Genomic DNA, 26800 nt, shown 5'->3' with positions numbered 1-26800 from the left:
CTAGACGAACTGTGTTACTTCTTACATAATCTTTTTTTAAAGATTTATTTATTATTTGAAAATCAGAGTTAAACAGAGAAGGAGAGACAGGGGTGTGAGAAAGATCTTCCATCCACTGGTTCACTCCCCAAATGGCCTCAATGGCCAGAGCTGGGCCAGACCAATGCCAGGAGCCAGGAGCTTCATCCAGGTCTCCCATGTGGGTACACTTGGGCCATCCTCTCCTGATTTCCCAGCCCCACATTAGCAGGGAGCTGTATTGGAAGTGGAACAGCCAGGACTCAAACCAGAGCCCATATGGTATGCCAGCATGACAGACGATGGCTTAACTTGCTGTGCCACAATGCTGGCCCCATTCTTACATAATCTTAACTTTCCTGGTCTGCAAAGCAGGGGTTATATCTAAATTATCTACCTCACCAGGGTGCTGTGAGGAAGAAATGAGTTAATGTATATTAAGAACTGCAGTCTGCAGAGTACCTGTTATCCCTACTTCCATATCTGCATGACCCAGGAATGGGATGGGTTGAGCTTACAAAATGAGCAGGCAGAAAGCTCCAGGGGAAGATGCGTGGTTCCAGAGTTGGACGTCAGTTGGAATCTTGGCCATACCAGCTGGGTGACCTTGGGCCATGTGCAGGGCAACTCTGATAATCGGTTTTCCCACAAGTAAAATAGGCTCATTTTTACTCCCCAGGATTGGCATGAAGATTGGAGACCATGTGTCTGACATGCCTGCTCCTGTGTGTGGTCCATGGGAGGAGCACCATAACCAAGAGTGATTGTGGTGAGCACATGGTTACATGGAGACTTATGTGGACAAGATCGTACAAGACAGGCTTACTGATGCAGACTAGGAGGTGCCAAGTGGGCAGCTTCTTTAGAAGTGAGGGTGAGTTTGTGCTTTTCCTTCACCCCTGTGCTCATTTGCACCTGAGGCATACTCTGCATCTCTGGATGGAGGTATGCTGTGGACATACAGAGGAAGGGCAGCTAGTGGGCTGCCTAGGGCACTAGGCTCATTGAGGCTGATTTGATGCAAACTTTGGGTCTGTTCATCTAAGCTAATGGGCTGTAGCCCAGCTGATGACTATTGATTCAGACAAGTCAAAGGGAAATAGAGACCAAAACACGGATTCATGTAACTAGCTCATCATTGCCTGCTACTGAGGGGGAAAGACTTATTTTGTCTGAATTTAAAAGGACAATTGTCCACAGTGATCGAATTCTTCAAAAAAACTTATCTCCCTCTTCTGTTTTGTTTCAGAACACATGGAGCCACATTTAAGAGACAGAAAGAGAAAAAATTACTGTCCAGCTGCAATTTTTCATTTGGCAGGCGGCCAGCCATTTTCTCAGAATTTGACAGAATATGATCTCTCATTTAACTGGCTTTCTAATGCTACCCCTGGGCAAGACTGAAATGAATCAGACCCTGGTGCAATCATTATCTTGGCTGAAGATCCACACCTACCGTTCTTCCTACAGACTGTTCCGTGTGGCCACAGTGGACTCCGAGAAAAACAACCAGAAGACAATGCACTTGCCAAGCTGAAATAGGGCTCATTGCTGTTTCCAACAGGACTGCCTCTCTTCTGCCTTTGAACAATTCTCTACAGTCATTAGTCATTCATCCATTCAGTAAATAATTAAGCACCTGGCATGGCGCATAATGCAAATAGTATAGTCTATGGTCTGTTCCCTCAGGGAACTTACAATTTAGTAGAAAAGATCTCATGTAGTAGTGCATAAGTGGATGACAAATAGTAAGAGGAGGGTTTGAGAGAGGGGGAAGGGAGCGTTGCCATGAGTGTGTCCTTTCATGGAGCAGGTAGAATGGTTTGGATGGGGAATTGAAAGAGTAGGGTAAGCAGAGATGGAGATGACAGGGGGTGTGGGTGTGTATTCTAAACCTGAGTGATGGGAAGAATAAGAATGATGTGTTCTATAATTGCTTTTAAAATTGAATCGAGATAAGTATCATTTGGAGTAACACAGTAACCATCCAACAGCTTGAGTCCTTTGGAGATGCTGCCTAGGAGATGGAGTAGGAAGCTTGTGCAATATCCAGGCCAGAAAGAGGGTGTTTTAGGTGAAGTTGGTAGCAATGGAGATAATGAGAAAGGGCAGGATTCTAGACATATTTAGATTTTCCAGTCTCATGTTAGTTTCAATATATGATGCCTTCTTAGAAGATCCCTGATCTGTAGTTTTGGAAAAAAAAATACCACTTAGGGCTGCTCTCTGTGTCCTCAGATACCTCTGCCATGGAACACTGCCCTTTGAGTCATGGCTGTGCACCATTTGCTGCTGTCTTCAAGTTGGGTCACAGAGCCACAGAATGAGAGGCCTGGTGCTTAGGGAGTCTCTGGTCTAAACCTACATTTTGTGGGTCAGAAAACTGAGGCTTATAGAGAGGTGAACTGGTTTGTCTAAGATCTGACGGGTGATTTGTAGTAGAGTAGCACTAGAGGCAGGTGTCCTAATGCAGAGTCCAGCGGTCTTCCTACATCACCGACCCCTTCCTCATAAAGAAGCCAAGACGTGCTTCTCCCTGTGGCAAAGATCAGCTAGCGAACTCATTGACTCTGGGTCCAGTTAGTCTACATTTCCCAGTTTTGGCTGAGTTCTATACCATGGGATGTAGGTGGAAGTGTGAACACCAACTGTCGAGCCTGGCCCATAGACATTTCTCTACTCAAGCTCAGCCTCTTTTCCATTTGCTAACTAGACACTGATGTCCAACGCAACCTTGGAAGTAAGATATTGAAGATGGCAGAGCATCCACTACCGAGCATAGTGAATCTTGAATGGGAGCACTTGGAGGAGCACTGAACCCAAATCTGCTGGAAATGACACCAAAGGTAGAACCCAAGAAAGGAAGCAGAGCGTGAGGTAGGAATGTCTTGGCAGCTAGGACAAGTAAACAAAGGGGACCTCCAGGGAACTGGAAGAGATGCAGGATTACTGGAATGCAAGAAGCAGGGTGGTGCAGACACCAGATTAGGAAGCCAGATGGTGGTGCATATATTGAGAAATTTGGATCAACCCGAGGGACCTTAGGAACACTTGGAAGGATTTTGAGGAGGGGAGTAATGTAATCAGAATTTTAGAAAAAAATCATCACTGTGCCTGCCTGGAAGAACTGATTGGAGTGGATAGGAGTGGAGGATAGGAGACAGATTTAGCAGCTGTCTAAATGTGTGCTTTTGCCTAGAATGCTCAGTCACCAGGTGGAAGATGTTTGGATTTGTCTAGGGTCATAGACAATGTAAAGGGTACATCAGAAGGCTAAAGGACATGAGACCTATCAACCCTTACTGTTCTGTCTTCTGGAACTCCAGTTCTCTCAGCACAAATTCCCCTATATCAGGGGTTTGCAAACTCTAGCCCATGGGGCAATGGATGCTGTCTGATGCCTGTTTTTCCATGGCTCACAAGAAAAAATTAGAAGAGAATGATTTTTCACCTTATGATAATTATACAAAATTCAAGATTTGTGTCTATAAATAAGGTTTCATTGAAACATAGCCACATTCACTTGTTTTTATGTGGTTTATGGACCTTAAATTCCTCATGCTTCAGTGACAGAGTTGAGTGATTGTGACTGTGAATGTTTTAAGTTCTTATACCTAAGATCCAGTCTGATTTAACAGGACTGGGGGGTGTAGCTTGAGCTGGATTTTGTAATACTTCTCTAGTGATTCTACTCTGTATCCAAGTCTGAGAACCCCTGAATAGCAGAAGCCTAGCTGTCCCTGAGGGCATCTTTTCAATAGACACTGTTTGTTTCACATCCTACACTCCTCAGAGCAGGATGTAGATTAGCATCTGTCTGGCTTCTAGGCCATTAATTCCTTTCCCTGTTGCAAAAAATATTGTGTTTGAGGCTTAGCCATCTGGCTCTGTACTCTGTCCCTATAGTGGTTTTTGTGGGTGGATTTCTCCACCTCCATTATTCACTTATCTTACTACCTGGATCACTGTCTAATTCCTGATAAAATTCTTGATTTCATCATCCACATTGCTGAACCATTCAATGCTTGAGAACTTAAGTAGTTAAACCTACTCATCTTTAATGATTATTTTCTTTCTTCCTTCTCAACTGCAAAATTTCATGGTCTTGCCTTGGAGTCTGCCATCCCCAGGAGCTGCCATCATGTATGAAATCTCAACTTGAAACTTGTGACTCTCCAACCTTATTAATTCCATCCTTGCAGCTAATTTGCTGAACGTGCCAATGAAATCATCAATACACTGATCCTTCCTGCCTCCCCTTCCCCTTTGATTGCTTATTCTCAGTCAACCTCTGGTTTCTCAGCCTATTTTTACCTGCCAGGATTCCATGCTTATCTGTATAGTCATTGCTCTACAACTTAGAGATGATAATGACAGGACAATGACCTTATAGAGTAGTTATGAGAATGAAAAGTGTTAATTTGTTTAGAGTATATGTGACAGTACTTGACCTACATAAAGAAACTCAGTTGTTACCTGAATGTTGGTGGAGAAAAGCATACTTGCAAGCTGACTAGTTTTACTTGAACTTGTGATCATGAACCTTAAGTGAGCATTCCATTCTGCCAGTGATCCTACTGTGGTTCATTGATAGATTAGCTTTCCTAATCTCGAGAGGACTCTTCCACACCACCTATTTTCTCAAAACTCTCACTCATTCCTCCTCATTTCTAGGCAATGACATTAAAGCAGGAGGTTTTAGAAAGTTCACAGAAAATAGAATTAAAAGGTAAGTTTATTCTGGTGCAAAAAATATTTGTAGTCCAGGTGTAGTGTTCTCATAATTCACACTTCCCATAAACTTTTTGAAGAGCCTTCATATATCTAGAATAAAATCTAAAATATGGTTCTTGTGATGTGTCTATATTCCCATAACTTTCTAAACATTCTTTTAAAATATTTATTTTATTTATTTGAAAGGCAGAGTGAGAGAGAGAGAGAGAGAGAGAGGGAGGGAGGGAGAGTGGAGAAAAAGAGAGAGCAGTATCTTCCATTCACTGTTTCATTCCTCAAGTGGCCCCAAGTGTTTGGGGCTGGGCCAGGCTGAAGCCAGTAGCCTGAAACTCCAACCAGGTCTCCCACATAGGTGGCAGGGCCCAAGGACTTGGACCATCTTTTGCTACATTCCCAGGCCTATTAGCAGGATACTATGTTAGAAGTAGAGCCCTGGGACCCAAACTGGTGCTCATTTGGATGTCTGCATTACAGGTGGCTACTTAACACACTGCACCACAGTGCTGGCTCCTTTTGTAACTTACTGTATGCAGCTTTCTTCCTCAGTCTCTGAACTTGGGCCACATAAGTCTACTTTCACTTCCCAGGCTTTCTGTCACTAAGGGCTTTTGCATGTGTACTTTCCTCTGCCTGGAACACTTTTCCCCCACTCATTTCATGGCATTTATTCAGTATTTTGGGGGTGAGTCAACTTCAAATAGCATTGTCTTAGATTACTCTTTCTCTTTACTCTATCAGTTTGCTATTGTTGCCATAACAAATCGCCACAAAATTAAGTTTTAAAGGATACAGACTAATGATTTTAGAGTTCTGGAGCTCAGAAGTTTGAAATCAAGGTGTTGGAAGGGAAGAATTCTTTCTGGAGGCTCTAAGGAAGGATGTGTTTCCCTTCCTTTTCCAGCTCTGGAGGCTGCCTAAGTTCCTTGACTCGTGGTTGCTTCCCCTTATCTGCAGAGCTGATAACAGTAGGTCACGTCCATCTCATGCTGCCATCTTTTTGACTCTCCTTTTCAATTTTCTCTTCTACTTTAAAGACCCTTGTGATTACACTAGGGCCACCCAGATGACCCAGAAGAATCTCCCTCTTTTTTGGTTACCTGTTAGGAGCATTAATGCTATCTCAACTTTAATTCCCCTTTGCTCTGTAACCCATATATTCACAGGTTCTAGGGACTGAGATATAGACAGACATTTTGGGGTACACTGCTCTGCATACTACACTGTCTAAAATGTGTCTCCTGGATATGCTTTTGCTTAGCTCTTATTTGCTTTCATGGCCCTAATCACAGATCTGAATTTATTTATTTATTTTTTCGCTTTTCTTTTTCTGTCCCTGATCAGAATGATGGAAATCTATAAGGGCAGAAATCTGTCTTTTTTGTCTTTGTGTCCTTAACAAATAGAAGAAACGCAAACAAATGTTGGTTGAGCTAGCTGATGAATGAGTAGAGGAAGAGTTATTGAAAGGCTGGGTTATGGAATTTCAGTTGGAAGTGGATGAAGAGGAAACCTTGAGGAGGTGATGTGGACCCAGTCATCAGAGGAGCAGGAAAGGAAAGCAGCTGGGAAGAAGCGAAACTGCGGACTGACAGTAGAAGGTTGGAATGTGTAACATCACTGGTGGAACTCACTAAGGGCAATTAAAAGTTTTATCTATTTATCTGTACTTATTTGAAAGCGGGGAGGAGAGAGAGTTACAGAGGTTGTTGGTTTGAGCCTTAAAGGATATTTCCTCCCAACACTCCCTTCTAGTACCTTAATGGATGCCAAAATTAGTACAAACAAGTAGGTTGCAAACAAAGGACATATGAACCACTTGGCATTGTTTATTGGGCCAAGATGGGGTAAAAGGAAGTGAGACTTCCTCCATCTCTTTACTTTGGGTGGTAAATATAGTTCATGCTATTAAGTGATTAAAGAGCTGCCTGAGTTACCGGCACTGTTCTCTTGGGACTGCATCCCTTTGAGGATGTCGGGCTGATGGAATGGGTGAGACAGCTGCACTACAGACCCAAGCGAGGAAGATGATAAATGTCCAGTCTGGGGGCAGTGTGGTTTCTTCTGACAACTCTTCTGAGAAGCTCATATTTCACAATTCTCACCACAAAGCATGGAATGAAAATTGAAGCTTTTATGTGACCATGATGAAAGAATCTTTTACTGTTTGTTAACTCTACACGGTTGGGCATGCTGAAAATGAAATAGAGATAGATTTGACAGTTGCTTGCTTACAGTATCACTAATGCACACCTTGGGAGCTGGAGTTACAGCTTTGCCAGGGTTCTGGCTGGTCAGAATACTGGGGAGGAGAGGAATCTAGACAGCTGAGACTGGGACATCTGTGGGAATCCTGGTCACCTGGAGAATCTGTCTCCACACTGCTCTAGGATATACTCTACTACCATTTCCTTATGTGAGAAAATGGGCAAGTCTCACTCCTCTCTAGTAAAATCATGGGATTAAATTCTAGCAAGAGACATGTAAGTGAATGGTATAGTTTCCAGTAATGCATTTTCCAGTTTATTTCACTTTGCTCATTCTTTCTTGGTGTAAGTTTTTCTTTTATTTATTTTGAAAGTCAGAGTTATTGGGGGGGGCGGAGACACACACACACACACACACACACACAGATCTTCTATTGATTGGTTCTTTCCCCAGATGGTCTCAACAGATAGCACTGGGCCAGGCCAAAGCCAGGAGCCAGGAGTTTCATCCAGGTCTCCCATGAAGTTGGCAAAAGGCCCAGACACTTGGGCCATCTTCTGTTGGATCATCAGGAGCTATGGGACATGATGAAGCACTAAGGTAATAGAATCTGGGTTGGTAATGCCATGGACTGTCCTGCCAGCCCTGGCTACCTTCCTGGGCACTTACATGAGAGAAACACACTCCTGGCTTGCTTAATCCACTGTTATTTGAGATGTTTGTGATTCTCAGCTGCCTATTCTTATTCTTCATGTTTGTTGACCCAGTGAGGGGAAGAAGAATCTAGAGTTTTTCTAGTAACCTGCCTTATGAATTCTGATTCCTGTTTCTATGACACTGGCTTCTAATGGTTTAGAGGTTTGGATACCTAGAAGTGATATTCTTTCATCAGGAACAGGAATGGGTCCACTGATTAGGAAGCTGGCCACGTGAGGTTCCTTGTACCAATTGTAGACAGGAAAAGGTGGTTTTTGCAGTTACCTATGGTGATGTACATTGATTATCAAAGAGAAGAGAAGTGGCTGCTACATGAAAAAAAAAATGGGCACAATCAGAGGAGAGCTGTACTGTCCCATTCAGGTGATCAGTGTGTCATTGCTGATCTTCCTATGGGAAAGCCTGTCAAGGGCTCAGACCTCTTGGAAGAGTCTCTGCTCCTGTCGTGACAGGGCCTCAACTGGTTTTGTCAGAGGTTCTGGTCAAAGGTCAGAGGAACATGGAATGAATCTTAGAGGTGATGATGAATTGTAAGCACCAGCTATAGTTTTATCGCCAGCTAGAGAAACGAGCTATAACCTCTACTTCATCTTCTTGCTAGCTACACACTATGAACAAGTTTTCCTTTTATTTGTTCTTTTCTTGTCAGGTTACTTGAGACGGTTCATCATTTAAACATATTTATTTATTTATTTTTCAGGCAGAGAGACACACAGACCAAGATACAGACTGAGAGACAGAGATCCCATCCTCTGGTTTATTCTCCAAATGTGTTTAACAGTCAGGGCTGGGGTGGGGCTGAAGCTGGGAGCTAGGAACACAATCCAGGTCCCAACATGGGTTGCAGGAACCCAACTACTTGAGCCATCACCACTGCCTCTCAAATTCTGCATTAGCAGGAATCTGCAGAGTCAGAGCTGGGAATTTAACCCAGGCAGTCTGATAAGAGACATGGGTGCATTAACCATGAGACTAAACATCTTGTCCTATGTTTATCACTCAATCCATGTTTATGAACCCTGGAGTTATGATCATGATGGAATTTTTAAGGTGTTTATTTTTACCTGCCTATTATATTTTCCCAACCCCATTTCTAGCCCTTCTTCTGGTAAAAGAGGCTGTACCCCTTACTCCATTCCAGTCTGGGCTTTCAAATAGCCTCACATGCCCTGGCTTCAGGGATAAGTTGGCTCAATTGCATTCTTCCTCCTGGAACTTCTAACCTTGAGCCAAGGGTGGGAGGCTAGAAGGCTGCCAGAGCTGAATCACCCCATGGCAATGCCCTTGAGCAAGGGTCTGTTTGTTTCTGCTATTGGGATATCTAGTACTTTAATGGTTCGTGTTTTTCATAGCCCTAATATTTCATTCTTGCCATTTTGTAAATGATCTAAGGCTCTACTTTTTTATTTATGTGTGTATTAACCAGTATGATTTTCTACTGCTTGCAACAGCAAAATAATAATACAGGATTCATAAAATACAAAGTGAATGTGTTTTAAACTCCATCCCTTGAAATTCAGATCCGCCCACTTTGTGACTGTCTAACTGGTAGAGGCAGTACTAAGCCCCACAGCTTTTGAGGCATTGTTCATTCCTCTCTTAACTAGTTTATGCTGTGCTCAAACTGCTCCCTCTAATGAAAACACGGGTGCTTTGCCTTTTTCCTCACAGCATGATGAGTGTAAACATGATGGTATAGGCTGGGAAAACGTGAGAAGTCTGTCCACATTGGTCTTGGAGGCAACAGGGCAAAACATGGACAACAAACAAACAACCATTCCTGCAAGTATTGACTAAGACAGAACAAACTGTTCCCCAAATGTATGAGGTAAAACAAGGCAAATTCTGAGAATTAAGTTGACAGGCATATACAGAAGTGTAATTTTTTTCTTAATTAAACTGACAAAGATCTCCAGTTCCACATAAATCAACGGAAAGCTACAGACCTACAGTGCTAAAAGGAAAGACGTTATGAGTTGCTGAAAGGAGAATGCAAGAGAAAAAATGTAATGAAGTAACCCACGCTTTGCTGACTTGATTTCCTTGGGGTAGGTGGTGGTTGGGCTGAGTAGGGGATGGGTGAAGACAAACAGTGGATTCTACAAGTTAATTTCCAGGGTCATCCTTGGCAGGAGGTAGGAGAGGCAGATACAATGGTTCCCTTCTTCCGTATTTTTTCCCTCCCTCTCTTCTTCCCTCCCTCCTTCCCTCCCTCCCTCCCTCCCTTCCTTCCTTCCTTCCTTCCTTCCTTCCTTCCTTCCTTCTCTCAAGATTTATTTATTTATTTTGAAAGTCAGAGTTGCAGAGAGAGAGAGGGACAGAGAGAAATCTTCCATCCTCTATTTCACTCCCTAGATGGTTGCAGTAGTCCATGCTGGGCCACACTGAAGCCAGAGGGCAAGCATTTCTTTTGGGTCTCCCACATGGGTGTCAGGGACCCAGACGTTTGGGCCATCTTCTGCTGCTTTTGCTAGGTCATTAGGAGGGAGCTTGAATGGAAGTAGAGCAGCCAGGACTCGAACCGGCACTTATATGGGATGCTGGTGTCACAGGTGGCAGCTTTACCTGTTATGCTACAACACTGCTTCTGTCTTTTTTAAAACTATATATAATATGCATATATATATATATTTATTTGGGAGGGAGGGATAGTGAGAGGAAAGAAGGGAGAGTGAGGGAGGGAGAGATAGAGATTCCACTTTGGTTAGCTGGTTCACTCTCCAAATGCCCACAACATCTGGGGCTGGGCCAAGGCTGGGAGCCGGGAGCCAGGAGCCAGGAATGCAATCCACGTCTCCCATGTGAGTGATAGGAACTCAATTACTGAGTATTACCTCTGTCTTCCCCTGGTATCTTCTTCCATCTCTCAAATGAAAGGAATATGAAATTAAAATAGAGATTTAGGACAATGGAGAGCTGACCCCACTGTGCGAGGAGAGGCTGGGCTGTGAAGGGACTTGGATGACGTTTCCACCTGTGTCCTCCCATTCCTCCTCTGGAGGGGGATCCCAAGAGTGCTTAAACTCCTCCTCTTTGCATACTGTCACCCACTTTCCCCTATGGCTTGATTCTTAGGGGATACTCCTAATGAATTCTCTTCTTGGCTCTGTTGATGCATTGCACAAATACAACCATTCTCCTTCTAGTTCATTGCACTACATAAAAGAAAAGGTTTAATTTTTTTTTTTTTTTGGACAGGCCTCCTTCACTTACGTAAGTCCTTGCCAGTCAGTAATGACCCTGTTTCTCAATGAGTTAATGAAGGCATCAGAATCCTTCTGAACACAACTTCTACAGTAGCCCTGCTAGTCATTCACAGCTGGCCCATGGAGCAAAATCTGTTGGCCCTCTTTGAATTAGTTAGGAGGATAAGCTTAGGAGGCAGATGGATGAGAGTTTACAGACTCCTTGCCTGCTGTGTGTCGTGAGCGCCACTTGTCATGCAGCTCAACAAGGCTAGTGCGATGTGTTGGAGCACGGGCAAGAATCACACAGAATTGTGATAGTCTTTTTAATATAATTTATTATTTAATAATCAATACCACTCAATATATATATATTCAATGCACACACCTAAAGGTCAATTCCACTCAATATGTCATTAGTCCACGGTCATAACACACATCTAGGAGTAAGGCAATTTTCAGAAATATCCTGCAATGGTAATACGTATAACACATACAGAGCATAAAAGCATAACCAATCTAAACACTCATGACTAAGGATGTAATAAGAATGCTGTGTTCTCAAGACTTGTATCACAGTCATGAAAAGTCAAAGTCCAAAGTCTAGAGTCCAAAGTCTCCGTTACCACTCGGAGAGACGGATCTCAGAACAGTCACTTACAGGCAGGAGTGGTGGGATGCCTGGCACTTTAGGCAGTAGGCTTGAAGTTCCAAGATGGATGGCAGGGTGAAGGGTTGGAGAGGTCACCTGATGAGAGGTCTGGTCCAGCTCTGATGTCAGGTCCGGCAGCAGCTGGGACGTCCAGGCGAGGTCAGTCCGTGGAGACTCGGGCAGAGCTGCACTTGCACTGAGCCATGGTTCCTGAGGGGATGAAGAGCAGTTGTGAGGCTTGCCCTTTTATTCTCTCTGGGGTAGGTGGGCGGTCAAGGTGCCCTGGGGTGTCACCAATCACAAACTCATTTTTTCAGGTATCACCAACCAGATGTTGGTGTCTGGGTGTGACCAGTGGTGTCTGAGGGGTCTTCTGGGTGTTGCTAACTGTGGTGTAGTAGTAGCCAGCTGTTTTGCTTCTTCTTATGATGTAATGTCCCCCAGTCCTTATCAGGCCTCACCACCCGTGAGATAGATGCTCTAGGCAGTTTCTGGTGCTTAGTGGCCTTAGCTTAAGTAACCCCATTTTGGTTCTGCTTAGCTTAAGCAACTCCATTTTGGTTCTGCTTAGCTTAAGTAACTCCATTTTGGTTTTGCTTTTTCTCTTTGTTTTTGGATTAGCAGTGCTCTGTAACTCTTTTGGGACTCCTGTGGGATTCCCTACACTGTGTAACCTTGAACATGTATTAAATTGCTTTGTGCCAAACTGGTAAAAATGGGGCATAGTTTTTGCTAAACTGTTCGTGAGATCAGGTAGGCAGGACACACAACTGTGGATGCAAGTTATTGTCATGAAGTTAGTTTGAACTCAAAAGATCCCTGGAAATAGGAGGTGAGGCATACCACGCAGGGGCAAATGGGGATGAACCATCAGGGTGGGTCAGGAAGCAGAAGGAGGGAGAGAGGAAGGTGCGGGCTGGAGCCCTCCTTGTGGTTTCCCTGGGATGCAGTGAGTGAGTTTGGGGAGCAGGCTGGCCAGGTTTGGCACTTGCTGTTTTGAATAATTATCATGTGCTCCAAGGTGTGGGGGGGTGCCCCTGGTTATCTGATACCTGGCTTTGGTGTGACTAGGGCAGAGCAATGCCACCTCCTGAATATATAAGATAGACAGGGAGCTAGTTCAGCGTGGGCTCCGCATGGGTGGGTTTGCACATCAGAGGCTATGTACAGTGAGTCATTTACTATCTGTGGAATAAGCCAGCCCTGGGAAGGGTAGCCTCTTGGGATTAGCAAGGTCCTCAAATGTCAAAGTGTCATAAAATACAGAAAGTCGAAATGAAGTTGGATGAGTGCAGTTGTCTTACAGTGCAAGGGAACACAGTGCAGCTGGATCACATTTTGAGCTATTGGGTTGATGTTTCCTCCTACTTCTCTGTCCTCTATGCTGCCTCCCCCCGTTGAAGCACAAGGCGGTGGCCTGCAGAAGTTCTTCAGTTTTTGTTTCTCAAAGCCCAGACCTGTCTGAGAAGTCTCCCGGAGGAGGTGGAAGAGAGCACTGTGGAAGAGGCAGAGTAGCCTTCCTCAGACCGAAGGGAGAGGGCCCAGGTTTCTTGAGAAGTTCTGCTTGTCTCTGGGCAGCTCTTGTCCCCATGCAGCTCTGGACGGTCCTTGCATTGTCACTGCAACCCAGGCCTTGCTCAGGGTGCCTCTGCAGATGAGGGATCCAACGCCCTGGGTCTGCAAGGCCAAGCCAGGGGGGACAGTGGACGTGCGTGTGTGAACCCATGTGCATGATGACCCAGGCTGGTGGGCCCTAGGACCCTGGGGCTGTGCACCACCTCTAGGAGGAGCCAAACCCAGAAGAGGGCTGAGGTGAAAGGGTCCTCAGCCCGGTAGGGCAGGAACTCCAAGTGAAGATTATATGAATTTATAGGAAATGAAGGGGTGCACAGTTTCCTGCAGCCTTGAAGCTGGACTGAGAGTCATACGTGCTCCAACTGTACCTACAACAATGCTGGACACACTGTGAATGCCTTAAAGCACAGATATATTTTTCCTTGGGAAAGTTAAAGGTATCTTTTAAAAAGTTAAAAAAAAAAATCCCTTACCATGTGCATTACTGACCCAGTGGAACTCTTCAGACACAGTACTCCGTCTCTGCCATCACCCTGCCCAAGCCCATCCTCCACTCTCTCCTGCCACAGTCTGTGTTGCAGGAAGCTGCCTGGCCAGATGCCTTTTGCTGGCCAGTTTCTCACCAGGGCTGACCACAGTGAGTCACCAGCAGGAGCTGGGAAGTGGGAGAGGACAAACTGAGGCGCTCTTTCTAGCTTCCTCCCTGCAAGGCTCCAAGGGCGTGGGCCTGGCTGCATGCTTGGGGGAGTACAGCTCCTGCCCGCTTATTTCCCCTTCCTTGAGTCTTAGAGGAGCCATGCCTCCCTCCTGCCCATTCCCCGGGGCCATCTCTTCATTAAATACTGTTCATTTGAAACATCTGTGTGTCTTTTTTTTTTTTTTTTTTTTTTTTTTTTGGCTAGGACCTTGACTGATAGCATAAGCAAGATTATTTGGTTGTTTTTCTAGCTATGGGAATGGTTACAGTGATCTGGTCACTCTGTTCAACTTGGACCCCATTAAGACCCACAGATCATATCAGTTGGCATGATTTTGGAACCACGGGACAGTCAGTCAGTGGCCGGCCCTATGGGGCAGTGCTTGGTTGACAACAGGAAGTTATTTAGTCAGGGCTTTAAAAGGTGTTGGGGTCAATCTGACCTGGGTTCAGGTTCCTTTGCTATGTTGATTTATTTGCCCTTGCATAATTAAAACAACCTTTGCAAGCATTCACTTCTTTATCTGTAACAATTGCTTGCTGTTAGTACTCACCTCCTAGGGGTGATGAGACAGTGGTGACAGTGTGCCCCACATGCCCCTTAGCTCTGTGCAGGTGCACCTGGTGCTCAGAGAGGTTGTTGCTCTTTAGCATTAGCAACTGGCTTCTGTAGAGTCAAGCTCTTGGCTTAGCTGCCTTAGCCTCTAGTTGTCAACTAAACGGGTGCAGGTTTTCTCCTCGTGGGGAGGACTGCTGCCCGATGGAACCAGCACTTCAAAGTCCTTGCTGCATCCGTCCAGGACAAACTTCCAGAAACAGGGAATGTGTTGGGTCCTTAACAGTCATTTTTTGGGTTTGTCTTTTGAGGCAAAGGCAGGTCCTTCAGGCCTAATGGCTTCCTGGACTCCCTGCTGCCTCCAAAGCCCCTTTTCAGATGGCACAGTGAGAGCCCTGGCCAAGAAGATGCACGGTTGAGGACAGGACACACTCAGCCTCTCATTCCCACTGCTATGCAAAGGCCCCGCAGTGCAGCCCCTCCCGAGGACCAGAGACCTGGGGCACAAGGTGCGTGGGGGGTTGGGGGAGTCTCTGAGGTGGTAAATGGCTTCTCCAGGAATTTCTCAAGAAGTGGAGCTCCTTGAAGAAGGCTGACTTCAGGCTTACCTAGGCTAACCAAGGAGCGCTGGCGAAGTCTGGTCCCTGCAGGGAAAGCAGTCTCAGTAGTGCCCAGGAGCCCTGGCCGCACCTGTGCATTAGCTGCGGGCGCTATGGGAAAATCTACCCCGACTCCTAGAGAACGGTGATTACCTTCTAGTATTGGACACTGCTTCCTGCCTCCCGTGAAGCCCTTTACCCAGGAATTCCTGTTTACATTTCAAGTCTGTTTGTCCGCCTCTCCAGGGGCTGGAAACCTTGCTTTGAGGCTTCATTAGCTCCAGCCACAGCCGCCGGTTAGGCCGGTACAACAGGGAACAACTCCTGCCTCTGCCGGTTCTCACCTGCAGCTGTCATGCTGCTGTCCGGCTTCAGGACAAGTCAGTGATCGAGGGAGGAGGCCCTTTGTGACCTGCTGGCCACTCATTCCTCCTTCATTGTCCCTGCTGTGTGCCCATTTTGCAACACAGAGGCTGAGCTGGTGCTTCTCTCTTTGGCACACCTGCCTCTGGGCTGCTTCTTTGATTGTGAATTGGTTTCTGCTTTAGTAGGTGGAGTTCGGCCTCCCTCCTCTCCCCTCCTGCTCCTTCCCTTCTTCCCAACTCCCTGCATGGATTTATCAGCCTCCAGCACAGCCCCCGGTGCTGAACAGGGAGCGAATGGAGGGTGTGCCTGTCCTTGCTGTGGGACACTCCAGGCCAGCGCTGCAGTGAGTCACTGCCCTCTTGTGCAGGGTTCTCCAACCCTGGCACACTGGTTCTCAGGGTTTGTTCTCTCTCAGCTCTGGCTTTATCCTCTGCCATCCACTGTGGCTGGCCTGTCCAACCCTACCAGGTGAGGGTCCTGCTCTCACAGATACCAGATGCTTATCCGGTGGGCCTCTGCAATGGCAGGTGGAATGCACTTTTATTTTTTTAAAAAAGGATTTATTTATTTACTTGAAAGGGAGAGCAGGGAAGGGGGTAAGGAGGGAGACAGTGAGCGAGGGAGAGAGTGAGCGAGCAAGCGAGCGAGTGCTTCTATCTCTTGGTTCACTCCCCAAATGACTAAGACAGCCAAGGCTAGACCAGGCTGAAGCCAGGAACTGGATCAGGTCTCCCATGTACTTGGGGCATCTTCCACTGCCTTCCCAGGTGTGTCAGCAGGGAGCTACATGGGAAATGAAGCATCCAGCACTCCAGTAGGGTGTGCAGCCATCTCAAGTGGTGGCTTGCCGCCCTGTGCCATACACAATGCCAGCCCCAGTGCTTTCAGTTTTCTTTTTAAAAAATATTTATTTCATTTATTTGAAAGGTGGAGTTAGAGAGAGGGAGAGACAGAGAGAGGTCTTTCATCCTCTGGTTCACTCCCCAAATGGCCACAAGGGTCTTGGCTGGGCCAAACTGAAGCAGAAGTCAGGAACTTCTTATGGGGTCTCCCACATGTGTACAGGGGCTCAAGTACTTGAGCCAGCTTCCGCTGCTTTTCCCAAGCCATTAGCAGGGAGCTGGATAGGACGTAGAGCTGCTGGGACTGGAACTGGCACCCGTATGGAATGTTGGCACTGCAGGCCATGGCTTTACCTGCTATGCCACAACACCAACCCTAATGCTTTCATTTTCAAAGGGTAATTTGGGACAAAAGTAGGAAGTGAAACCAAGCCAGGCAATCAATATGGGCCTTTGAAAGAGGTGGTTGAGAAACCATCTTGGCTCTGGACAAAACTCTGCCTCTAATTAGCTTGTGTGACTTAGGGCAAATTTTTTACTATCCCTGGGTCTCAGTTTCCCATTCTGCATGCCTAAAGGAATGAACTACATGATTTCTAAAGTCTCTGCCAAAGACTTAGTCTCTGTACTGCATTGTTGCTGAGTCTCCCAGACAGGTGGTGCCTTGCTGGACTACTGGGGGCCCAGGAAAAATGTTTGCAGTGTCCTGGTGTGAAGCTGTTGCCAGCCTGGGATAGAGGCCGCACACGCCTGTATTTTCTGTGCCGTTTTCATCTCAAGCCCTTTTGTTTCTGGGCTGAACGCCCTTAAAGGGGATTAGTTCAGCAGAAGGGGCTTTTGAAAGAGAGCTGGACTTGGAGGAGAGTTGGGGCTTCGCTTACCTCTGTGGGATCTCACTTCCTTCCTGCACCTGTCTCTCTCCTACAACACAGGTGTGCCAGTGGAGACCAAACTCTGGGCCTCCTTTGTCATTTTTCTCCCTTGATACTCCAGCAAAGACCTGGTTACAACCCGAGGATACTTTTGAGTTGAGATAGCTTTTGGCGACAAATCTTTTATAAATAATGGCATTGGCGTTCTATCTTCCTTGAGTAATTTACTCCTCACGGTAATTTCGACGAGTTTTGTCCTACACAGAGGGTTATTTTGATGTTTCTTTCAGTTGTTATTGATGAGGGTGCTTGGAAAAAGATTAGAAGATTAGTTTAAAATTACTCCCAGGGAATTTAAAACAATAACAGGGCCATGAATACAGACTAAAACAAATCAAGGGCTGCCATAGATGTATTAAAAACCAATTGTTGGGCAGGGTCCCCCCAGGCCGGGCCACTGTCTGTGGCTTAGTCAGGGGCAGCATCACACCCCCATGTGTGCCTTCAGTGTTACCCTCCATGTTACCTGCCAGCCAGCTGGTGCTTGGGGACACATGTGGCCTGACCCGTGCGTCTCCAAGGCTGTGGCACCAGCAAGTGGCCATTCTTCTTGCTTGCAGCCCTGGCCCGCGACCTACTGTAGTTGATGGCTGTGGGCATGTGTTGGTTGGGCTTGTTTCCCTCTCAGCACTGTGTGTCATCCCCCTTGGGGTGCGTTCCCTTGAAGAGTGGCCCAGGGACAGGGATTTGGACGGTGTGGATGGGCAGGAGATGGTGAAGGCATTCGGTGTGTGGTTGTTGGCTGTGTCAAGTTGAGGCTCCGGTGGAGAGGTTTGGGTGCTGGCCAGAGAATGCTGGGGTCGCTGAGGTGGGCTCTGGTGTCCCAGGCATTACTGGACCATCCCAAGAGCTGGAAGGCTCCAGTGGGGTTCAAGTTGCTTATGTCTCCAGTGTCCTCTTAAATGATAGTCATCTACTCACTGGCATCTACTCCTGTGCCACCAGCATTCTCAGTTCTGTAACTCAGTAAGAATTCATGGGAAAGTCAATCTGTTGAAATCAGCTAGTCACTACTGCCTCTGATTAGGCAGAGTCCTATGCCAGGCCACGCCAAAGGCCATGAATGAGAATGTGAATGTGCTAGCTTTTGATTGCTGGTGTAGCCAGTGGCCCCGTCTGCAAAAAGCCAGTCTTAGCACCACTTCCCTGGAGCAGGGGCGAAGGACCAGGCAACTGTGTTTAGAAGAAAATCCAAGAGATGATCTTGCGGATGTTTATCTAGGATAGTTCATTTATTGAGTAACACACACACACACACACACACACACACACCACCCCTATTCTTTCCTCTCTACTCATTTCCAAAGATGCCACAGCTAATGTGATCTAACTATCAAGCCTATAGTTCCGCAAAGGCACTCTCACCCCGACGTGGGAAGACACACAAAGTTCTAGAAAATAGCACATGCAGGATCTCATTTGTCAGAGAGCCTCAGGTGATTGTCAAGTGCACAGCTCCCAGGGATTTGCTTAAAGCAAAGGCTGTCAGCCTGAGGAGAGTCTATACAGTACGGCCTCAGTGTGGAAATGTCTCTTATCTCTCAGACAGCAAGTGCATTGGTTGCTTAGCATCTGGCTCAATGTGTTTCTAGAAGGTTGTGGAAATGTGCAGCAAAATGGCATGATCATACGTACCTTTTCAGACAAGGCAAGAAATCACCGCCCAGAAAGAAAAAGGGAAGCCTAATATATTTTTGTTGGGAACACAAATTAGTACAGCCATTATGGAGAGCAATATGGAGGTTCTTCAAAAACCTCGACATGTATCTACCATTTCCCCCAACTATCTCACTTCTAGGTATTATCCAAAGGAGGTGAAATCAGCATATGGAAGTGATATCTGCAGTCACTCCCATGTTTGTTGCAGCACTGTTGACCATAACCAAGATAGGAAATCAACCTGGGTGTCCATTGGTAGGTGAACAGATAAAGAAAATGTGAAATATATACACAATAGAATATTATTCAGCCATGAACAAGAATGAAATTCTGACATTTGCAGAAAAATGGATGGAACTGGAGATAATTATGTTGAGTGAAATAAGTCAGACACAGTTAAAAACCACAAGTTTTCTCCTCTAAGCAGAAGTTAAAAGCAAAAATACACCTCAGTTTGGAATAGTGATCACAAGAGGCTAGAAAAGATAGTGGGAGAGGGGACAGAGTGGGTTGGATCATGGGTACTGAACCATGGTCAGGCAGAAGTTACAAGTACTAGTTCATGGGGCAGAGGGATGTCTACAGTACACAGTAATGCATTTATCATGCCTAAATGGAAAGGAAGGAGATGGTCATCCCAAACACACAGAAAGGATAATGGAATGGAGAGGCTGGGTGCTTGGTTGTACCAAGTTATTTTGTGTGTATGTGTTGAAACATTGGAATGCACCCCATAAAATGTGCAAGTATTACCTGTTACTTAACAATTTTAAATGATAAAATGATTTTAAAAATGACTGCAGGCCTGAAGGAGGGAAAGGCGAGCGATGCTGTGAATCCTCCCATAGGCAAGTGATTCACTTTGGAACATGCAAGAGGAGCTTGGCTGGGTCACATGCATCTTTGCTTCTTTCCTTCCATATTGCCCGGGCCGCTGAGTAAAACACTGTGCCGGGGAAAGTCCAGTGGCATGCTGTGGCTCTATTTTAAATCAGAGTTAACCAACCCAGCAATCAAGCTTTGTTAAAGCAAATTTTCTATTTGTCATTGTTTTAGGGAGTTGGAGGATATAGTCCTGTGTGGGTTTGAATTCACAGAGGAGCTTCAGGTTCTCTTATGGGTGAAACCATCACATGTGTCACAAACTGTCCATCCCTGGCTTCTTAGCATGATGGGATATCCGTGGGAGTGGTGGGTGAGTTGGTACCAGGTGCTGGTAAACACAGGGTGGGACAGGAAAGCTGAACAGGGAGTCAGGAGTCCACACTCCTGGCCAGGCATTTTGGCTATTGCCTGTCACCTGTCCAGTTTGGCTGTTGTCAATGTTCAGTGGCCTGATTTTTGGGTGCAAGGAGGGAAAAACTCAACTTTGAAGTTGTACTTAGACTTGACCTGAGCAGTGGTGATTCTGGTTGACTCTCTGGGTTCAGTATGGCTCTCCTGGAAGCTGTACAGTGTAGTTAAAAGTGAACAAACAGACTAGGGACCAGACAGACCTAGAATTGAATTTTGATATTGCCACTTACACTTACTTTGGATATAAATCTCTAGGAGGCTCAATGTTCTTTTCCCTGAAACTAATATAATAGCAGTAACTTCTAGGTTTTCTTCTGTATATATTACAAGAGATGACAGGCACAGAAGCTTAGAAAAGTACAACACCGTATTGGCTCTCACTACTCTTCCTTCTCTCTTTTCTAAACAGAAATGAGAGAATTCGTCTCTTTCAGTTAACAACATTGACAGTCCTACCCTGGCATATACAACTTCCCCATCCTCACCCTCCACTTCACTCCTTACCTTTTATCATTAAGTGGAGAAATGGTTTTCTGAGGGTGGTGGAGAGGCTGTGGAGCGAGACACTCAAGTTCTGCCTGTTACAGTTTACCTTTTCTTTTGAGCTCCAGTAATTCAGTTATTGCTGGCGCCATTCTTTTATTTTTATTTTTTATTTATTCTTATTTTTTTATTTTTTGACAGGCAGAGTGGACAGTGAGGGAGAGAGACAGAGAGAAAGGTCTTCCTTTGCCGTTGGTTCACCCTCCAATGGCCACTGCAGCTGGCGCGCTGCGACCGGCGCGCTGCGACCGGCGCCCCGCGCTGATCCGATGGCGGGAGCCAGGTGCTTCCCCTGGTCTCCCATGGGGTGCAGGGCCCAAGCACTTGGGCCATCCTCCACTGCACTCCCTGGCCACAGCAGAGAGCTGGCCTGGAAGGGGGCAACCGGGACAGAATCCGGCGCCCCGACCGGGACTAGAACCTGGTGTGCCGGCGCTGCAAGGCGGAGGATTAGCCTAGTGAGCCGTGGGCTGGCGCCATTCTATTAGGAGTATGTCCTCGTCTCCACCATTTCCGGACTTAAATTGCCCCCATCACAAGCATAGATACACTCAAGATTCAACTCTGACGGTTTCCTTCTACATGACCCAAGTGGACATTCCACGGGAAGGCGTCTTTCCCAAGAGAATCCAAATCTTTTCTTTGATTCTCAAAGTGCAACTGAAGCAGCTATTCCAGCACCACTAAATGTGAGAGGAGAACAGAAGGCAAAGAGCAGTTGGTTTACATATTTGCGATTTCTGATCCTGCCCCCAGCAGGTTGTGCTCAAGGCTTTCGGGCCTGGTGCTTTGCTCCTTTCTGTGTGTGTGTGAATGTGTGTGGAGCAATCCAAGGATACAGGATATCATGTGTGTGTGTGTTTGTAGGAGAGCTGATTGACACAGCTTTGCAGGTCCTTATTTTGCTTCACTTGGGCATGAAAACTATTATCTTCCTCCAAGATAGTTCATAGCCACTTGGCCACTGTGTTTGTAATGACCTGAGGGTTTGTCAAGGCTTTCAGTATCAGAGCAAGTCAGTCACATCCCCAACTAGTTAGTGTGAAGAGAGAGCCTGTAGGTGAGCTACTATGCTTCGCACACCAGGAGGCCTTCCTTTTGTAAGCACTGACGAACCAATGGCTGTAGGAGCCCCCGAATGACAGTATTCACACACATAACAGTTGGTACCTTTCCCATGGTCTCTCAAGCAGCTGCCAAAGAATGACAAAGAACCCAAAAGTGGAGTCTAGTGAGAGAGGAGGCCGACAGGGGTGAGGCCAGATGGTGCGAGTTTCCCTGTGGGGAAGCTGAGGCTCAAGCGGAACCATAGTCAGACAAGACACTCCCAGCAGTGTATGCAGGTGTGGAGAGGCTCAGACCGAACATTTGCAAGCTAGAGGCCATGTGCCTGGGAACCAGACATTGCCTGGCCTCACCTGGTGGTGGTGGTGATGGTAGCTTTTGTAGGGTGAGTGAGTCTATCTGGACACAGGGTCTGGCAGGGCTGGCTTTTGACTTGCAAGGGCACAGGTTGTGAGAGGCAGCTGGGAAGGAGTGACCTCTTGCTCTTCGCTTTCCCCCACTCTCTGGGTCTCTCACCCTATCCTTAGCCTTCTCTCTCTTTCCCTGGCTCTTCCTTAGAGCAGTAGCCATGAGGATCCCTATGGTGCCTGTCGAGATTGTAGTTTCCTGGGACTCATCCTTAGTGATTCTGATTCACTGGGTCTGGGCTGGGCCCCAGTAAGCCAGAAATTTAGCAGCCACACCAACTGATTCTGAAATAGGAACCTGGGGAACCCCACATGGCCAGGCTTACCTTAGAGTGCTATTTGTGCATAAAATTTAGAACTGGATTTTTTTTTATTTATTTTTGATAGGCAGAGTGGACAGTGAGAGAGAGAGACAGAGAGAGAAAGGTCTTCCTTTGCCGTTGGTTCACCCTCCAATGGCCACCGCTGCAGCCGGTGCACCGCGCTGATCCGATGGCAGGAGCCAGGATCCAGGTGCTTTTCCTGGTCTCCCATGGGGTGCAGGGCCCAAGCACCTGGGCCATCCTCCACTGCACTCCCTGGCCATAGCAGAGAGCTGGCCTGGAAGAGGGGCAACCGGGACAGAATCCGGCGCCCCGACCGGGACTAGAACCCGGTGTGCCGGCGCCGCAAGGTGGAGGATTAGCCTATTGAGCCACGGCGCCGGCCCAGAACTGGATTTTATTGCCTTTATTTGAAGGAGTATTAAAGCTATCTTCTCTGAAGAATGTCCACACATGCCATTGATAACCATTGGCTAAACATGAACTTGCTGTTGATTTTCTGACCGCTTCAAGGGCATTGGCCAGGAGGGAAAACCGATAGAAAGAAAAGCTATAATTTTAATGCACCAGATGCACACATGCTTAGACAGGGAGTTCATGGCACCATGCTTATCTGTGCACACACACAACGTTCATTTATCTTGACTCTGAGTAGCAGAGACTGTCATTCAGGAATTAAAACTCATTTCTATAAATTGATGGTGGCTGCTGCTCCTGACTGTGAATTGAAATGAATAACCAGAAATGTTCATGTTGCTCTGTTTGTGTCATTATTGCTGCAATGCAATATTTTCCCCAACAAGTCTTCACTGTGTTTTCATCTAATGAGGATAGGAAGAGCAAATATTTCCAAGGTATTCAGATTAAACTCCACAGGGCCTCGGAGTGTGACCCTTTCTTCTTTCAGGCGTGGAGCACAAGTGTTTCCTGCAGCTCTAGGTGTGTGTGGTGGGCAGCACCCGGCTTCTCCCCTGTGACACGTGCTGAGGATGGTTCTGGAAAGATGTGTAGCTGCCGCAGCCAGGGATGGTGGCGCTGCCGGCTGGCTGTGCTGATCGGAGGTGATTCTTGGGCATCATCCTGTTTATTATTATTTTTAAGGTCTCTCTGTTATTCTGTTGTGAGGTAATTTGTTATGTGGCTGCCAGAGGCCAGTGCCATCCATGCCTAGAGTGGGAGTCCTGGTGTCTGGGATCTTGTTCCCATCTGTCACTTGTCAGCTGTGAGACTTGGGACAAGATGCAGAATCTCTGGGTCTTTGATGTTCTTGTCTGTAAACAGGATGTCGACTTGTCTTACCTTCAAAGTCTTTGGGAGTGTCAAGTGAGAAACTGGGTGGGAAAAGTCTCAGGGAGACATAAGCCTATTCCAGATCCAAACAATACTATTATTTTAGGCCCAATTTTAATTGACAGCCATGAAGGGAAAATGCAGCGTCATCTCTGTATTTCTGCCTTGAGTTCAGAAACCCAGTTCTAAGTCAACACCATTTTATAAAGTTTTAAAAATAAAAACCAGCTGCACTGGGAACCTCCTGTTTTCTTGAAAGGGATTTACTCCTTGTTTTTCAAAATCATACGATACCCCGGAATCTCTCATCTGAAGGAAATACATGCAAGAGCCCATTTATCTATACCACGGGCACAGGAAGTGGCCAGGAAATTCCAGTGTGTTGAAGGATTCAAACATTGACGGGTCATAGCTCTAGTACAACAGTGGTTCCAAAGGTGACAGTGGAAGCTGGGGACTTGCTTTGAAGCTCTGCCATTGTCATCGCTCCTCTGACCTGTCCAGTACTAGTGATAGTTACAACAGGAATCATAAGGCCACCTACCAGCTGGGTGAGAAGGGGTTTCACACCCACCCCTTAGATGATTTCAAAAGCCTGTAATTCAGCTTATTCTAAGCGTGAATCAGTACACAGAATGTCCTGATATCTGTCCATCAGTAAGGAATGCTTCTCTCAAGAACAGGTGTTTTACAGTGTTTGTCGATATTTGCACTGTTGAGTTTTGTTAATACCAGGATCATCCAGGTCAGAATAATTAAAATGCTGCTACTAGATTAGGAATTGGTGAGGACAAAGTTTCTGGTATAGAATCCACCACCAACATACCAACTAATTTGCCAAAGCTCACATTAGCAACCCTACCATTTCTAGAGTAGTTAGCACACTGAATGTGGAATTGCCTGGCAAAATTTACCGTGTGGGACAATTACAAGATATTATTTTGATATTTCTTTTTTTAAGATTTATTTATTTTAAAAATTTATTTATTTTGAAAGAGTTATAGACAGAGGGAGAGAAAGAAATAGAGATCTTCCATTTGCTGGTTTACTCCCCAGATGGCCATAATGACCAACACCAGGGCACCCCAAAGCCAGGAACTGAGAGCTTCATCTGAGTCTCCTATGTGGGCAGCAGGGGCCCAAACACTTGGGCCATAATCTTCTGCTTTCCCCAGCACATTAACAGGGAGCTGGGTCCAAAATGGAGCAGCTGGGACATGAACCGGAGCCTATATGGGATGTTGGCATCTTAGACAGTAGCTGTACCTGCTATGCCACAATGTCAGCCCTTAATTATTTATTTGAAAGGCAGAGCTACAGGGAGTTGAGGGAGAGATAAAAATATTGATTGGTATTCCATCTTCTGGTTCACTCCCCAATTGGCCACAAAGGCCAAAGCTGGGCCTAGCCAAAAGCCAGGATCCTGGAACTCCATCAGAGTCTCCCATGTGGGTGCAGGGACTCAGGCACTTGGGTCATGTGCTGCTTTCCCAGGCGTATTCGTAGGGAGCTGGATTGGAAGTGGAGCAGCCAGAACACAAACTGCTCTCGTATGGATGCTAGCATCAAAGATGGTGGGTCAAACACTACTAGGATGCTGACCCCATATTCTGGTATTTCTAATAGTTGTAGTTGATTTTATTCATTTTCTAAAAATTATTTTTTGTTTGAGATATAACATGCATTTCATAAATAACATACATCTTAAGTACATACAAACTCATTATTTTTAAAAATTTGACTTAAAATTTTAAAGCTTTAAAAATGCCTTCTCTGGGGGCTGGCACTGTGGTGTAGTGGGCTGAGCCTCTGCCTGTGGCACTGGCATCCCCTATAGGTGCTGGTTCATGTCCTGGGTGCTCCTCTTCTGATCTAGCTCTCTGCTATGGCCTAGAAAAGCAGCAAAAGATGGGCCAAGTCATTTGGCCCCTGTACCTGCATGGTAGAACCAGAAGAAGCTCCTGGTACCTGGCTTCGGATAGGCCCAGCTCTGGCCATTGCGGCCATTTGGAGAGTGAACCAGCAGATGGAAGACTTTTCTCTCTGTCTCTCCCTCTTTCTATAACTTTCCATTGCAAATAAATAAATAAAATATTAAAATAAAAAACTAGCAGCATCCTCTCTCTGATGCTGACTAGCCCTCTTTTAAAAAATGTCTTCTCTGATGTGAATTATGTGCTAGACAAAGAAGGGGTTATTACAGTAGTCATACTATTATGATTAAATTCAATCAGGTACTAAAGCTGTTATAAACATGTGGCTGCAATGGGAGTGGCCTGTGTACACATTTCACTAACCAAGAGCGTGTATTTGTGTTTGTAAGTGTTTACATTTGCGAGCATATGGCCTACACAGTTATGATGAGTGTGCTTGCGGGTATGCACATGTGCATGTGTGTCTGCGTGCATCTTTTGGATAGAATGGAGGAAAAACCCAATCAAGAAGGGCAAGGGTAAGGCTACAGGTACCTGGAAACCCCCCAGGACCTGGCACCCAAATTCCTGGTCATGAGACTGCATGCTTTTTCTTCTGGAAGGCCTCTCGGCTGCTCCCCTTGTGAGTGGTCTGTCTCCTCTTGGTCACCGGCTTCCCTCCTTGTGGTTTCTTCTTTCTTAGGGCTCCGTGGCCAGCACACGGACTCAGTGTGCCTTGACTTCACCTCTATATCAAGCTTTCCTTTCGGGTTTGACTCCTACAAACAATACAGCGATTCTTCCTTGTTTCTTACTCAGATTTCACAGACAGAAAATACTTTATAGAGACTGCTCAACAGCCTGTGGATGGTTGTCTTTGGTTGGGAGCTCAACTCCTGGGCCCATAAACTATGGCCAGGGAGTAGGTAAGGAAGGCACCTGGGGGAGAAAGCATGGTTACCTGTGGATGTCCCTTGAGCAAGGACCATAGGCTGGTCAGTGTTACTACACTGCCCTGGCATTCGCAGCTTCTATCCTTGTACAGTGAAATGGAAGACCGGGGAAGTGGGTACCTTGGTGGTCCCAAGTGGGACTGTCCTTTAGGAGAAGGAAGGAGTAGAGAGAAGAGACAGAGCTACGGCTTAGGGGGATAAGTTCCTTCCATGTGTTCTGTAGAAACAGGACTTGTTCAGTGGAGGCATGTGTCCCAGTTGCCAGAAGGTGCT

Source organism: Oryctolagus cuniculus, chromosome 2, assembly GCF_964237555.1.
Source record: "Oryctolagus cuniculus chromosome 2, mOryCun1.1, whole genome shotgun sequence".
Lineage (NCBI taxonomy): Eukaryota > Metazoa > Chordata > Mammalia > Lagomorpha > Leporidae > Oryctolagus > Oryctolagus cuniculus.
Note: the sequence above shows the minus strand (reverse complement) of the source record.